General features: G+C 36.7%; 2 pseudogenes; both read left to right on the top strand.

Moving 5' to 3' along the window:
- The first annotated feature begins 8,054 nt into the window (after positions 1 to 8,054).
- LOC129641513 (olfactory receptor 9K2-like) lies at positions 8,055 to 8,872 on the top strand (annotated as a pseudogene).
- Positions 8,873 to 13,902: 5,030 nt separating this feature from the next.
- On the top strand, positions 13,903 to 14,901 carry LOC129641512 (olfactory receptor 9K2-like; annotated as a pseudogene).
- The last annotated feature ends 396 nt before the right edge of the window (positions 14,902 to 15,297 follow it).

Genomic DNA, 15,297 nt, shown 5'->3' with positions numbered 1-15,297 from the left:
AGGGGACACTCAATCTAGACATATAGAAAAGGGTTAAAAGTAATGTTTTGCGAGCATATCGGCAAGGGTTACATGGTCACTCATACGGGCTATCATAGAACAAATTGAAGGGCATAACGTTGATTTGGAAGTAAAGACTATTCAGCCCTACATGAATATGAGCTTAAGGAACAAGATATGCAAGGTGCTTTGAAATATAAGAATGTTATGCTCAATCAGACACAATCCTTAGAAAAACAACTTAGCGACATATATATACAGGATGTGTCAAAACTGAAGCCACTTAGAATGGAGGTCATTTCATTCAACGGACAGCCCAAATCTGAGGTTTTTCCTTCTGCTCCACCTGTAACAGCAGTTGCTAACTTTGCTCATACTAATCATTTCACTTCTCCTCAGGAGATACCTGCTTGTGCTTTTGCTTTCCCAATACAGTTTAATCAACCTGCCCAAGGCCAAAATACATGGGCTAATCTAGATTTTGGCATGTTGTCTAGCTTTAAGAAAGCATGCATTCTGTATGGACCTACTTCTCCTTACTGTGTAGAATTCCTCGGAGGATGGGCTGATCATTATATGCCATATGATTTTTTTCAAATAGCAAAGATGGTTCAAAATCTTCAACAATTACTTTAATGGCAAATATGGGTTAATGATGAGACCCAACAAATGATGATTGACCAGCAATCTCATGGTAACCCTTCCAATTTAACCTGTGATATACTCACTGAAACAAGAGCCATGACCTATATGATTGCACAATTAGCTAATATTAACCCTCAGATGTTACATTTCATTAAAGAAACTGCCTACAAGGCATGGGCAAAGGTTGATAGCATGAACTCTGATGGTTCATTTGTTAAGATTATTCAAGGACATGAGGAGGCATATTCTCAATTTATAGGGAAATTAAAAGATGCAATCGAAAAATCTATTAAGGATGTGACTTTACAAAATATTATTTTAAAACAACTTGCTTTTGAAAACACTAATGAGGAATGTCAATCCATGTTTAGACCAATTCTAGAGACTGGCTCTCTTATGGAATATTTGAAAGCTTATAAGGATATCAGATCTATGTCCCGTAGAGCAAAATTGGTGACATTAGAAACCTTTATTGTACAGAAAGCTGCTAATGCCAAATGTTTTAACTGCGGGAAGGCCAAACATATGAAAAAACAATGCCACCTGCCAACACAGGCCAAAAAAAAATACTACTACTTCTAATAAGAAGAGACCCCCAGGAGTATGTCCAAGATGTAAAAAGGGGTTCCATTGGCTGAATGAATGTCATTCTAAATTTGATAAGGATGGAAACACATTGACCCCCGATGCACAACAAAAACAACAGGGGCCATCATCTAGCCCCGTTACAAAAGGAGGACTCAATGTTATGATGCTACAAGCAGCTACATCTAAGAGTGCTTGCATTGATATACCTAGTCCTTATGACATGAATTAATGGAATTATATAATCCCCACAAAATTCCCACCGGATATTATGGCCCAATTCCATCCGGGACGGTGGGACTAATTTTGGGACATAATAGCTGCACAATGAAAGGTTTAATGGTATTAACAGATGTTATTGATGAAGATTATAAAGGGGAAATACATGTTATGGTAAATGTTGTGAAAATGGGGAATATATATTTACAAAAAGGGGAACATTTTGCACAATTATTACTTTTACCATATGTCAAACCAATGAAAGCATCTGATAAAATTCGGCAGGGAGGCTTTGGTAATACCAGCCTTGCTGCTGCACTATCCACCTTGTTAAAGGAACATCAGAAATCCATGCTCACTTTACACATACAGGGAAAAAATTTCACAGGCATGCTAGATACCAGAGCTAACATTTCAATCATTAGAGTGGAAAAATAACCCCTTGATTGGGGTAAAATTGTGGCTCCTTCTAGACTACTAGGAGTGGATAAAACTAATGTAATAAAAAAGAAATCAAGAAAATGGCAAATGTTGATAGATCTAAGAAATATTAATAATACTATAAAGCCTATGGGGCCTTTACAACCTAGATTACCCTCCCCTTCCATGGTACCAAAAGGCTAATCTATAATTATTATTTTACAAGATTGCTTTTTTACTTTGCATCCTAAAGATAGAAAACATTTTGTTTTTTCAGTTCCTTCTAGAAATCACATGGCTCCTGTTAAAAGATTTCAATGGAAGGTTCTACCTCAGGGAATGATGAACTCTCCTACCATTTGCCAATATCTCATATCTGTTTTATTACAACCCATTAGAGATAAATATCCTACTGCTTTCATAATTCATTACATGGATGATATACTTCTCTCCATGGAATCTGAACTCTGTTTACAACAGTTATATAATGAAGTTACTATTACTCTTCAAAATCATGGCCTGCTTGTTGCACCAGATAAAATTCAATTGAAAGCACCCTTTAATTATTTAGGACATGTTATGGAAGAATCTAAAATCAAACCTCAAAAATCTCAAATTTCTGTGCAGTCTCTATGCACGCTGAATGATTTTCAAAAGTTGCTAGAAGATATTAATTGGCTACAGCCATCTGTTGGCATCCCCACCTATGCCTTACAAAATCTATTTAAAATTTTAAAGGGATCCCTTAACCCTAATAGCCCTAGGCAGCAAACAAAAGAGGCCAGAGAAGAGCTAGCCTTAATGGAGGAACACATTCAACAATCTTTCTCAACTCGGCTAGATCATGATCAACTGGTTTCTTTATATATATTCCCCACTGAACATTTGCCCACTGCAATTATAGCTCAACACAGCCCAATAGAATGGATATATTTATACACTAAACAGTCTAAAAAAATCGTATCATATATTGAGAAAATAGGGCAATTAATTGTGTCAGGGAGAAGCCACGTACAAATTTTGTCTGGATTTGATCCATATACAATACACGTCCCCTTGACAAAAAAAGGAATTGCAAATTGCCTTACAGTATAACCTGACCATGCAAATAGCATTAAATGATTTTCAAAATGTTATCTCATTTCATTTGCCAAAAGGAAAATTATGGGACTTTCTACAATGTACTAAATTCATTATAACTAATATCATTGCATCCCAGTCTATTTCCAATGCACCCACCTATTTCATTGATGGCAACAAGAAAGGCATAACAGGGATTGTTGGCCCTAATATCAAAGAAAATTACCCACTACCTATTCTTCAGTACAAAGAATTGAATTGTATGTTTTATATGCTCTCTTGTCTCTTCAACCATTATCCCTCAACGTATATACGGATTCCAAATACCTTGCTTCCCTTTTTCCCGACTTTGTTACCGCCTTTTTATATAATCTAGATGAAGAATTATATACTCTTTTTTCACAAACTCAAGCCTTAATTCACTCACGTATGGAACCTTTCTCCATTGAACATATACGTGCTCATTCAGGTTTACCTGGCCCTCCGGTTGCAAGAAATGATGCCATTGACAGGCTCATAGCTCCCGTCTTTACGTCTGCCAGTGACAAACATGCTAATCTTCATACCAATGCTAACAGATTGCACTCTAAATACCATATTCCTCTCACTGAAGCAAGGCATATTATTAAAACCTATGATGTCTGCGCCCCTCTGCACTTACAAACTACGATTTCAGGAGTTATCCCCCAAAGCCAACAGCCTAATTCCCTTTGGCAGTCTGACTTCACTCAGTGCTCCCTAGGAAAGTTTTCTTTGCTTTTTGTCTCAATAGATACATTTTTCCAGCTTTATCTGGGCAATACCTGTCTCTTCAGAATCCAGCAAACACTCCATTTCCACACTCTTACTCACCTTCCCCATTATGGGGATTCCTTCAGTCCTGAAAACAGACAATGGTCCTGCATTTACCTCGCACTCGTTTCGTTCATTTTTATCAGAATGGAACATCACACACATTACAGGAATGTGTGAGGGTACACATTATCCTATAATCCCCAAAGCCAAGCCATTATTGAAAGAGCCCACCACACCCTAAAAACTCATTTATTAAAACAGAAAGGGGGAATTTATAATAGGAGGTACACTTCTTATCCTATGAACCCTCAATTATTATTATCTTTAATTCTTTATTCCCTAAATTTTTTAAACTTAACAAAAAATAATTCTGACACTCATGCAGATAGACATTTTGCAGAAGACAAAAACAGCAAATTAGAAATCAATACACCGATATGGTATAAGCAATTCAATCAATGGCTGCCAGGAATCTTACGACTCCTAGGCAAGGGTTATGGTCTTGTCGTTGCAGATGGAGAAGAAATCTGGGTTTCCCTTCGCCCTGTCCGTTACCGAGAAGGACCCCAAGACTGGACTCCCTTGGCAAGTGATGAAGCTGACGCGAAGGGTCTCGTCAATGACCTTGAAGGAGCCAACGAGGAAACGCCATTGTCTGAATCCTTACCTGACATGGGTTCAAGTGAAAAACATGACTCGTCAGGCTGAGCAAACACTGAAGAACACTGGAACTCCTATGACTCCAGATTAAGCTGTTTCTGGCAATGTTAACTGTTCTTTCCTGTTCCTCTGGGGTAAGTGTGGAATATATTTATTGGACATATATACCTAATCCACCTTTGTTATCCATAGTGGATTGGGTTGACAAGGCCCCTATGGTATTCACCAACGATAGTCTGCACTTCCCTGCCCCATGGTCAAAGCAGGGGTCAATTCATGAAGAAGATGAAGGAAAAAAGATAAATGTTTCAATTGGATTCGAGACACTACCTATATGCTTCGGAGTTCACTCTTTGTGCATGACTATATTCCCACAATGGTGGGCTTACTCGGTACACAATGTTTCCGCCTACAGTATAGGAATGTTTGCAACTGCATCCTTCCTCTTAAATGGTTCTGAAAGACATTATCCTGGACAAATAGCTAACTATACTGACTCACTTTTCCAGCCTACAGAACTAATATGTGATGCTGTATCTTGGAAAAAGAAACAATCAATTCAACCACTATATTAGTCTAACTGCCGGGAACAGTTCGGGATGGTTTCTATCAAACAACAAAATCAGTCCATATTCAAATTCGTGGATTGGGGGCCCAAAGGGTTATTTGTGAATTGCTCTGAGGAGCAAGAAAAAAATCATAGCTGCTCGTGGTATCATAGAGTCAACACATGGGGATTCCATAAGACCAATATTGGCTTTTGGACTGATAAGGATGTATTGTTAAATTGGTATAATGGAGGGTTATCTCCACCTTGGCCCAGAATTATAGTCCCTCTTATAGGACCTGAACAATGGCATATTTGGAAGATTCCTGCTGCACTGGAATGCTTTGCCAATGTACTGTGAAGGCTTTAAAACCCCAAAACTATAACTTTATGTATAATAGTACAGGTTATATCCAATCCTGTGTGCACCTCCCGTACATGTTTATTGTAGGTAACTTTGATATAGATATTTCTGCTAAAATTGTTAACTGTACAGCTTGTGCTTTATATACATGTTTAAACCATACTATTTCTTACCACAACGCCAACGTCACTATAGTCAAGCAGAGGTCTAAACTATGGCTTCCTGTCAATTTAACAGAGCCATGGGCCGACTCTGTATTCCTTTCAGTTCTGCTCAGAAATGGTCTGAAAAGGTCGAAGTGCATAATAGGGTGGATTATTGATGGCATTCTTAGTCTAATATCCATTGTTACAGTAGGAACCCTGTCTGATATGGCATTACACAATTCTATACAAAATCATGATTTTATCACTGTATGGCACAACGACTCTCATGATTTTTGGATTCGACAAGCCCAAATAGATCAGCAATTACAAACACGAATTAATGAGTTACAAGCTGTGATAATCCACTTAGGAGATCAAATGCAGCAACTGACTTTCCAAACACATATACGTTGTCACTGGAATTTTATGTCTTTTTGTCTGACTAACATGCCTTATAATACACTGAATATCCTTGGGATAAAGTTAAAGCGCATTTTCAGGATCTCACAAACAACTCAAGTTTAGACATCAATCTGTTGAAACAACAAAATGCTAATTTTCAAGTTGAGGTACCTAAGGAGTTGTACAGCACTCAATTTTATGATCCTTTAACTAAAACCCTATTGTCCCTAGACCCAAGAACTTGGTTTTTATATATGTATTAATCACCCTACTTTTTCTGTCATTGATTATAGGATACAGATGTCTCTATTCAAGACTCCAAGCCTCTCACAATGGAGTCCAACTAGCAGCTACCATGCTTAAGCTAAAAACAAAAGGAGGTCATTTAGAACGCGCTGTCCTTGAAATATCTTTTACTGATTATGTCTTAACCCCGTATGCGCTCTGCTGGCCATATACTCTAAGCTCTTTGTTCCTGCTTCTATAAAAAGGCTCGACTGCAGAAATAAATTTGTCAGTCCTTACAAGAGACTGTCCAAGTTTTGTTCTTTCAGATTCATCATTTCCAAGTCCCGGGGAGAAAATCCCTACAAGCTTGAACATCAGGAAGTTTAGGGTTCACGTATTGCTGAAGCCTGGCTTGGAGAATTTTGAGCATTACTTTACTAGCAGGTGAGATGAGTGCAATTGTGCGGTAGTTTGAGCATTCTTTGGCATTGCCTTTCTTTGGAATTGGAATCAAAACTGACCTTTTCCAAAATTACAAATTGAAATGGGATTTTTTTTAATCATAAGTATAATTTACTACATAACTTAAAATATTTACTTATCTAAAACTTTCCTCATATGCAAACTTTTAAATCTCTTTTCTATGCTTACCAATATGTATGTTGAGATAATGCCATAAAGTTTTTCTTTGTCAGTAAAGAAAATAAAGTCCAGAAATATTTCCCAAAGAATATACACAACTATAGAAGGAAAAGTTCCTTGTATTTGGACTATTATTAAACTGTACCTGAGGTTATTTCAGTCCTTATGGACAACAGCCCTGGAGTCTATACTTGTGTCTCCATAATTGACTTCACGATTACCCCTCTCCCAGTGGAATCCATCATAGAGGATGAGTAGAAGCTCAATGCTAAAATACTCTTGAAAAAGGTATCAGAGATTTAAAAATAACTGAGGCCGTTAAAAACACCACTTTTGATTCACTAGCTCATGATCACAGATTATAGACAAAAGGTTGCTATGATCTTTAAATATCCATAGTTATCCAGTTATCCTTACTTTAAGACATATCAGGTACACTAGAATTCAGGAAAGGGATTTTCTTTATGTATATCACTGAAGTTTCCTTTCTCTGTCTAAAGGGTGAGATCTCTTGAATTGATGCAGCCTTGGTAGAAAGTTGTTCATTGTGGTATAAGGATTGGAATATTCACCAGCTTCTCTCTTTGCTTTTAAAGAGAGGGCCAAGTAATTACGACATTTTTTAAAATTAAATGACGATTAATGCAAGTTCCACATTTGTAATGAAGCAATTAAAATTCATGTATTTGAAAGAATGACTTTGATATGAAAAAAGGAACGTATGTTTAGAAGTAGAGTTAGAGAACTTTATCTACTCAGTGATTTTTTATTTTACTTAATTTACCAATATTGTCTAATCACATTGTTTTCAAAGATGGCTCCAATAACAATGGAAACTAAATATATTGAGGTAAAATAAAATAAAATATTTCAAATATTTTTAATACTGTCATGTAATGACACAAATACTGACTTAGCTATCATAATGGCTATAAACACTACCATAGAGATTCCCTGCAATATGCTTATTTTAGATCAGATGTAATACTCCTAATTTGGATAAGATAATTTTTAACAATAAATATAGCAAGAATAGAAATTCAGAATGTGAGTAATCTTAGACAATAAAATATGCTAATTTCTTACAGAAATCCTTGCCAATGTATGATTTAAATAAAATAACCAAATAACTTCTTTCATTGTTTAATGGAATAACAATTCCTGAAGTTTAGTAATATCTAAATCCAAATCATGCATCTTATTGACGTTAAAATTGTTTTGTATACCTTTTCTGATTAAGAAGTAAATAATGTATAGCTACATTTAAGAGCATATTGACAAATTGATGACTCAAAGTCGCAATTTCATTTCTTTTGCCTCCCAGCAGTTGTCTGCCATGGGTGACAGGGGAACAAGCAACTACTCAGAAGCAACTGACCTCATTCTTGTTGGCTTCAGGGTCTGCCTGGAAATAAACATTCTCCTCCTCCTGCTATTTCTGCCTATCTACCCCAGGATCCTTCTAGGAAATGTTGGCATGATGGTCATTATTATGACGGACCCCCAGCTGAACACACCAATTATTTTTTCCTAGGCAAACTCTCCTTCATTGATCTCTTCTATTCTTCTGTTATTGCACCCAAAGCTATGAGCAACTTCTGGTCTGAGAGCAAGTCCATCTCATTGGCAGGCTGTATTAGCCAGTTCTTTCTCTTTGCTCTCTTCATTGTGACTGAAGGATTTCTCCTAGCAGTCATGGCTTATGACCGCTTCATTGCCATCTGCAACCCACTCCTCTACTCTGTGCAGATGTCAACACATCTCTGTGTTCAGTTGGTGGCTGGTTCCTATTTTTTTGGCTGCATCAGCTCAGTTCTTCAAACCAGCATGACATTTACTTTATCCTTTTGTGCATCTCGAACCATTGACCATTTTTACTGTGATGACCGTCCACTTCAGAAGATTTCTTGCTCTGATCTCTATATTCATAAGTAGGTTTCTTTTTTCTTATGCAGCATTATCATGTATCTCACTCCTGATACATTTCCTGAGCTCAGTAAAGTGGCTTCCTTATGTTACACCCTAGTCATTCCTATGTTGAGTCCTTTCATTTACTCTCTGAGGAACAAAGATGTCAAAGAAGCTCTGAGAAAGAGCCTAGAGAAAAGATACTTTAATTCTCTTTTTACAGTAATGTAAATGAAAGTCCTGGAAATTATAACAACTTGGGGAAGCAACTGATTAAAAAGTTGTACCCATTGATCTTACAAATATTTAATCATAAAGTTTTCATTTATTAGAATTCCATGAGAGAGGGAGAGGGTGGGAAGATTTGGGAGAATGGCATTGAAACATGTAAAATATCATGTATGAAACGAGTTGCCAGTCCAGGTTCGATGCACGATACTGGATGCTTGGGGCTGGTGCACTGGGACGACCCAGAGGGATGGAATGGGGAGGGAGGAGTGAGGAGGGTTCAGGATGGGAAACACATGTATACCTGTGGCGGATTCATTTTGATATTTGGCAAAACTAATACAATTATGTAAAGTTTAAAAATAAAATTAAATTAAAAAAAAAAAAAGAATTCCACGTATTTACAGCTGAAAAGTACATTTGGAATATGATTTGCCTGTTTGATTCAGAATGGAATGACTTTCTCTGTGCTTCATCTTCATTTTGCTTGCATTAGTAACATGTGTTATGTGGATATAAATATACATGGTAGAGGTAGCACAAGCTAATGTAATAAGCAAATGAAATATCATATTTTCTGAAGAAATCTTTGTGAACTCTTAGTGAGAGAATCACTCTGCAGTGCACAGCCTGAAGGGTGACATGTAAGTAACTCAACTGCCCAGAGGCTAAATGAATTTATTTCATGGTTTCTCTGACATGAATAATTGTATCTCCCCATCATTTGAATATTAATTAATCTGATAAATTATTTTTGGATATCCTTCCTTTTTACAAGAAAACTGTAATAAAATAAACAAGTAAATTTTATATTTTGTTGACACTTACTCCTTGGAAGGAAAGTTATGACCAACCTAGATAGCATATTGAAAAACAGAGACATTACCTTGCCAACAAAGGTCCATCTAGTCAAGGCTATGGTTTTTCCTGTGGTCATGTATGGATGTGAGAGTTGGACTGTGAAGAAGGCTGAGCGCCGAAGAATTGATGCTTTTGAACTGTGGTGTTGGAGAAGACTCTTGAGAGTCCCTTGGACTGCAAGGAGATCCAGCCAGTCCATTCTGAAGATCAGCCCTGGGATTTCTTTGGAACGAATGATGCTAAAGCTGAAACTCCAGTACTCTGGCCACCTCATGCGAAGAGTTGACTCATTGGAAAAGACTCTTCTGCTGGAAGGGATATGGGGCAGGAGGAGCAGAGGATGACAGAGGATGAGATGGCTGGATGGCATCACTGACTCAATGGATGTGAGTCTCAGTGAACTCCGGGAGTTGGTGATGGACAGGGAGGCCTGGCATGCTGCGATTCATGGGATCGCAAATAGTCGGACACGACCGAGCGACTGATCTGATCTGATGTGCCTTAGTGAGAATTCTTTTATCAATCCAATACTTATTGAATTTTTATGTACTCTTTGCCCTATAAAAATTCCTAGGCATAAGTAATTTCTCTACTTGAGGTCACAGTAATTGAGGGGAAAATATCTGACTAGAGAGCTAACATGCCATATGTTAAACCCAGTGAATACAAGCAAATATAGAAATACGTATAGAGTGCAGTCTTTAGAGATGAGTGATCTAAATGATCAAGGAAAGTTTCAAAACTTCCTGAAATTTAGTTTTTTATTTTAATGCACAAGAGAGGGAGTAAGAGAAACTTTGAAGGAAATTCATGGAACTCATACAGACCTATATAACAAGACAAGGAAGATTTCTTTTATTCTGCAGGCAGCAGGGAAGCACTGTGGATAACGCATATATATGGAATTTAGAAACATGGTAAAAATAACCCTGTGTACGAGACAACAAAAGAGACACTGATGATAGAACAGTCTTATGGACTCTGTGAGAGAGGGAGAGGGTGGGAAGATTTGGGAGAATGGCATTGAAACATGTAAAATATCATGTATGAAACGAGTTGCCAGTCCAGGTTCGATGCACAATACTGGATGCTTGGGGCTGGTGCACTGGGACGACCCAGAGGGATGGTATGGGGAGGGAGGAGGGAGGAGGGTGCAGGATGGGGAACACATGTATACCTGTGGTGGATTCATTTTGATATTTGGCAAAACTAATACAATTATGTAAAGTTTTAAAATAAAATAAAATTAAAAAAATAAAAAATAAAAGAATATATTGTGTTCAAATTTGTATTTTAGAAAAATTGCATTTTAACTTTGGGTAGCTAAATATTCATGAAAGAAGAGAATCACAGAGAGCCTCTGATTATCCAAATGAGAGGTTATCATTGTTTTAATGACAGCAGTCTTACATGAGACAGTGAAGAGAGGGAATATCTTTTAAACCATGGATAAACTAAGCTGAATATTGGGGTGGTTAATAAAATGAGGTCTGGTGGAAGATAATAATTATTTCAATGTTTAATAATCTCTTACTGGGAAAATGCTGCCTCATAAAATAAGGAAGAAAATATGATTAATAATATTTAACCATTAAGAGTTAAGAAAATAGAACTGCCTTATGATCCAGCAATCCCACTGCTGGGCATACACACTGAGGAAACCAGAAGGGAAAGAGACACGAGTACCCCAATGTTCATCGCAGCACTGTTTATAATAGCCAGGACATGGAAGCAACCTAGATGTCCATCAGCAGATGAATGGATAAGAAAGCTGTGGTACATATACACAATGGAGTATTACTCAGCCATTAAAAAGAATACATTTGAATCAGTTCTAATGAGGTGGATGAAACTGGAGCCTATTATACAGAGTGAAGTAAGCCAGAAAGAAAAACACCATTACAGTATACTAACACATATATATGGAATTTAGAAAGATGGTAACAATAACCCTGTGTACGAGACAGCAAAAGAGACACTGATGATAGAACAGTCTTATGGACTCTGTAAGAGAGGGAGAGGGTGGGAAGATTTGGGAGAATGGCATTGAAACATGTAAAATATCATGTATGAAACGAGTTGCCAGTCCAGGTTCGATACACAATACTGGATGCTTGGGGCTGGTGCACTGGGACGACCCAGAGGGATGGAATGGGGAGGGAGGAGGGAGGAGCATTCAGGATGGGGAACACATGTATACCTGTGGTGGATTCATTTTGATATTTGGCAAAACTAATACAATTATGTAAAGTTTAAAAATAAAATTAAATTTAAAAAAAATAATAAAAAAGAGTTAAGAAAATATTATCAGAACTCAGACTGAGCTTTCAAATTCTGCTTTTGCCTATGTGTTCCAAGGTCAACTGTCTTGACTTTGCAGAAACTCTGGTTTCTCAGTTTAATATACCTGACTATCCTTATATAATATTTTCCTGTTTAAAATATCCAATCTACTTTCTCTTCCTAAACTAATTAAGCTTTTACTAATACTGAATTGTAATAAAAGAGAAGCTCTGGTCCCACATCATTTTTGCTATCTAAACACTTTAAAAACCCAGATAAATTCTAAACATAATTTTTAAATTAAAAACTGGTTTTTAAAAATAATATTAAAGTTAACTTATAAAAATATTTTAGAAAAATGACATTCTTATCAAGTTGGGCTTACTAAATAGAGTAGTATGTCTCTGATGTTAATGTAGTCTTTTAGTCACACTGCAGTTTTAAAGGAATTTTTAAATAGAGAGCCTAATCTCATAAGTATTTTTGCTAAAGATATAAAGTTAATTGTATGAATGCTATCTTTCCTTCAGTATATTTTTTAACTGTTTGGTATTTAAATATAGGAGAACAGCATTAGCAACCATAATCTGTCTTTGAATTTGTGATTTAGAGAGCATTTGTCATATCCTGAGGCATTTGTCATATCCTGAAACATAGGTATATCAAGATATACAGGTAATAATTTCAAGTGAATTTTTCTCTTTTTCTCTTGTTTTTGACTATTATTAGACTATTTGTTTGTACCTAAGGTTACTTCAGTCCTCATGGGCAACAGCCAAAGAGTCTTCAATTATGGCACCATAATTGACTTTACGATTACTCCTCTCCCAGTGGAATCCATCACACAGGATGAGCAAAAATTCAATGTTGAAATATCCTGAGGAAGGTTTCACAGGCTTTAAATAGCTAACACTATCATAAACACCACTACCCATACTCTAGTTCATGATCATGGACTCTGGACGATGCAAGTTGCTATGGTCTTTAAATATCCATGGTTACCCAATTATATTTATCTTAAAACACCTAAGGTTTAACAGAAGTCAGGAAAGGAATTTCCCTTTATGTATATCAGTGAACTTTACTTGCATTATCTAAACAGTGAGATCTCTTGAAGTGATGGAGCCTTGGTAGAAAGTCATTCACTGCAGTGTAAGGATTGGAATATTCACTACCTTCTTTCTCTGCCTCAAAAAGAAGTTTAAATGACTGTGATATTTTTTAAATGACTGTTAATGGAATTGAAATATTTATAATGAGGCAATAAAAATGTATATATTGGGAGAATGGCTTTGACCTGAGAAAAGGAAAATATTTGAAACTCCATTAGAGAACTTTATCTTCACTTAGTGAATTTTGGATGTTATTAACTATGCCAATAATGTCTATTTTATTGTATTTTCAAAGATGGCCTACATAAATAAGGAAAATGAAATATATTGAGCTAAAATAAGGTAAAAATATTTTCAATTTATTTACTACTGTCATGTAATGAATCAAACACTAACTTCGTTCTCATGAGGGCTATAAACACTATCATATAGATTACATGAGATACGTCTATTTTAGATAATGTGCATTTTACAATTTTAGATGAAAAAAGCCTCTAGCTATACATATTTTAAGAATAGAAATTTAGAATGTGAGTGATTTTATGCAAAAAAATAGGCTAATTTCTTGCGGAAATCCTGCCAGTTATGATTTAAATAAAATAACCAAAGAACATCTTTTCACTGCTTAATAGAATTACAGTTTAAGAAGACTAATGACATCTACTTCAAATTCTTGCATCTTCCTGACATTAAAATTGTTTGGTATGCAATATCTTATTAAGCAGTAAATAATTTAATTCTACATTTAAGAAAGTATTAACAGCACTAGAATCAAAGCCACAGTTTCATTTATTTTGCCTTGTGCCTCTCAGCAGATTTCTGCCATGGGTGACAGGGAAACAAGCAACCACTCAGAAGTCACTGAGTTCATTCTTGTCGGCTTCAGGGTCCGCCCAGAGTTCCACATCCTCCTCTTCCTGTTTTTTCTGCTTGTCTATGCCATGATCCTTCTAGGGAACGTTGGCATGATGATCATTATTATGACTGATCCCCGGCTGAACACACCAATGTATTTCTTCCTAGGCAACCTCTCCTTCGTTGATCTCTTCTATTCATCTGTTATTGCACCCAAGGCTATGATCAACTTCTGGTCTGAGAGCAAGTCCATCTCCTATGCAGGCTGTGTGACCCAGCTGTTTCTCTTTATCCTCTTCATTGTGACTGAGGGGTTTCTCCTGGCAGTCATGGCTTATGACCGCTTCATTGCCATCTGCAACCCACTCCTTTACTCTGTGCAGATGTCAACACATCTCTGTGTTCAGTTGGTGGCTGGTTCCTATTTTTTTGGCTGTATCAGCTCAGTTCTTCAGACCATCATAACATTTACTTTATCCTTTTGTGCTTCTCGGAACATTGACCATTTTTACTGTGATGAGCGTCCACTTCTGAGGATTTCTTGTTCTGATCTCTATATTCCTAATATGGTATCCTTTTTCCTATGCACCATTATTGTTTTGCCTACCATAATTGTCATTATTGTGTCTTATATATATATTGTATCCACAGTTCTAAAAATACGCTCAACTGAGGGGCGAAAGAAAGTCTTCTCCACTTGCAGCTCTCACCTGGGAGTCGTGAGTGTACTGTATGGTGCCATCATCTTTATGTATGTCATCCCTGACAGATTCCCAGAGCTGAGTAAAGTGGCCTCCTTGTGTTACACCCTGGTCACTCCCATGTTGAATCCTTTGATTTACTCTCTCAGAAACCAAGATGTCAAAGAAGCTCTGAGGAAGATCCTGGCGAAACAACTATTTTTATTTAATTCTATATTAACTGAAAATAGAGCTAAGTAAATGTAATATTCTGAAAGTGCTGAGCTTTATAATAACTTAGAGAATCACTGATTCAAATCTATTTTTAATATTAATTTATTTATTTTAATTGGAGGTTAATTACTTTACAATATTGTATTGGGTTTGTCATACATCAACATGAATCTGCCACAGATATACACATATTCCCCATGCTGAACCCTCTCCCACCTCCCTCCTCGTACCATTCCTCTGCGTCCTCCCAGTGAACCAGCCCCAAGCATCCAGTATCATGCATCGAACCTGGACTGGTGATTCGTTTCATATATGATATTATGCATGTTTCAATGCCATTCTCCCGAATCATCCCACCATCTCCCTCTCCTACAGAGTCCAAAAGACTGTTCTATACATCTGT

The sequence above is a fragment of the Bubalus kerabau genome, chromosome 1 (genome assembly GCF_029407905.1).
Source record: "Bubalus kerabau isolate K-KA32 ecotype Philippines breed swamp buffalo chromosome 1, PCC_UOA_SB_1v2, whole genome shotgun sequence".
Classification (NCBI taxonomy): Eukaryota; Metazoa; Chordata; class Mammalia; order Artiodactyla; family Bovidae; genus Bubalus; species Bubalus kerabau.
The sequence above is the reverse complement of the archived record's forward strand: the minus strand, read 5'-3'. Positions and strand labels throughout refer to the sequence as shown.